At 43.7% G+C, this 2,276-nt stretch overlaps 1 non-coding gene across 1 annotated transcript; it reads left to right on the forward strand.

Moving 5' to 3' along the window:
- Nucleotides 1-1,476: 1,476 nt before the first annotated feature.
- Nucleotides 1,477-1,583, forward strand: LOC141694008 (small nucleolar RNA R71). The gene has a single exon (XR_012563341.1). It is a non-coding gene; the product is annotated as a small nucleolar RNA R71 (small nucleolar RNA).
- Nucleotides 1,584-2,276: the final 693 nt, after the last annotated feature.

The following is a 2,276-nucleotide window of genomic DNA, read 5'->3' on the forward strand; positions in this document are numbered from 1 at the left end:
GCCAGTAGCCAAGAAAGGTCTTCCCAAGATTATGGGAATCTTCTTATCTTCCTCAAAATCCAGAATAACAAAATCTGCAGGAAAGAAGAGCTTATCCACCTTGACGAGCACATCCTCCACTATGCCCCTTGGGTAAGTAATGGAACGATCAGCCAATTGTAGCGACATGTATGTGGGTTTTGGATCAGGAAGATCCAACTTTTTAAAGATCGACAATGGCATCAGATTAATGCTTGCTCCCAAATCACAAAGGCACTTGTCAAAAGTCAAATTGCCAATGGTGCAAGGAATGGTGAAACTACCTGGATCTTTCAGTTTTGGTGGTAACTTTTGCTGCAGAACAGCGCTGCATTCTTCCGTGAGAGCAACGGTCTCAAGGTCATCCAGTTTCACCTTCCTTGAAAGAATACTCTTCATAAACTTCGCATAACTAGGCATTTGCTCTAGAGCCTCAGCGAAAGGTATATTGATGTGAAGTTTCTTGAACACCTCCAGAAACTTCCCGAACTGTCTACCAGCTTTTGTTGCTGCAATCTCTTAGGAAAAGGTGGTGGAGGATAGAGCTGTTTCTCCCCTGTATTAGCCTCAGGCAGAGTGTGTTCAACAGTAGTCTTCCTTGGTTCCGCCGCTTTCTCCTTTTGCTTAGATTCTTCATCTCTAATTTCAGCTTCTCCTTCTATTGCCTTTTCAGCATTAGCAACTTTTCCAGACCTTAAGGTAATAGCCTTGACTTGCTCTTTAGCTTCCTTCCTGCCTGGTACTTCCGTGTCACTGGGAAGAGTGCCAGGTTGACGATTGAGCACTGCATTGGCTAATTGACCGATTTGATTTTCCAAGGTCTTGATATAAACCGCCTGACTCTTGCATAACAGCTTAAGTTCCTCAAAATCAGCACTAGTAGGTGCAGCTGTACTTCTCTGTTGAGGATATGATTTCCTGGTAGCATACTGCTGTGGTTGTTGGAATCCAGGTGAGTTAAACTGTTTACTCACTCCTTGCTGATATGGTGGCTGAATAGCATTCTGATTATTCCCCCAGCTAAAATTTGGATGATTTCTGTTATTAGGATGATAGGTCGCTGGCACAGGCTGCTGTTGTCGCTGATAATTATTCACATACTGAACAGATTCGTTGATAAGAGAACACTGATCCGTAGCATAAGAACCTGCACAAAGCTCACAAACCATAGCTATTTGATTAACTCCATATGTAGCCAAAGAATCAACCTTCATTGATAGCGCTTGAAGCTGGGCTGCAATAGCGGTGGCTGCATCAACTTCCAGAATACCTGCTACCTTACCTGATGTCATCCTCTGAGTTGGGTTTTGATGCTCATTTACAACCATAGTCTCTATAAGATTATACGCCTCAGTATAACTTTTAGCCCATAAGGCGCCTCTAGCTGCTGCATCGAGCATGGGCCGAGATTGGGCCCCCAAACCATTATAAAAACCAGTGATCACCATCCAATCAGGCATTCCATGATGTGGACATTTTCTCAACATTTCCTTGTAGCGTTCCCAAGCCTCGCACATAGATTCAGTAGGTTGCTGCGCAAACTGAGTAAGAGCACTCCTCATAGCAGCAGTCTTTGCCATCGGATAAAACTTTACCAGAAACTTTTGTGCAAGATCTTGCCATGTAGTGATGGATCCAGCTGGTTCAGAATGTAACCAGTCTTTGGCCTTGTCCCTCAGTGAGAATGGAAAAAGCCTCAACTTGATAGCCTCATCAGTCACACCATTATATTTAAAAGTGCTGCAGATCTCGACAAAATTCCTTATGTGCATGTTGGGGTCTTCAGTTGCCGCTCCTCCAAAAGAAACAGAATTCTGCACCATCTGAATAGTGCCCGGCTTGATTTCAAAGGTGTTAGCTTGAATAGCCGGATGAAGAATGCTTGACTGGATGTCATCAATTTTTGGCCGAGAAAAATCCATAAGAGCTGGATCAGCTTGAACAATACGATCACCCATGTTTACTGGTTCTTTCCGCTCAGTTCCTGAATCCGAATCTTCAAAATCTAACTTCTCCGGAATATCAAGAACTTCGTCCGTCTCCTCAGCTGTATCTAAAGTCCTCTTGCGAGTACGAGAACGAGTTTGCATAAACGCTTGCTAAAGTACCTGAAACACAACCGGAAACAATAAGTAACTACTACGTCCTAATCACTGAGTCCTAATGACCAATGATGGTAAGTACATAAACTAAACAAATACGCCGAGTCCCCGGCAGCGGCGCCAAAAACTTGTTAGGGCGAAAACACGCGCTAATAT

This window comes from Apium graveolens, chromosome 10, assembly GCF_009905375.1.
Source record: "Apium graveolens cultivar Ventura chromosome 10, ASM990537v1, whole genome shotgun sequence".
Lineage (NCBI taxonomy): Eukaryota > Viridiplantae > Streptophyta > Magnoliopsida > Apiales > Apiaceae > Apium > Apium graveolens.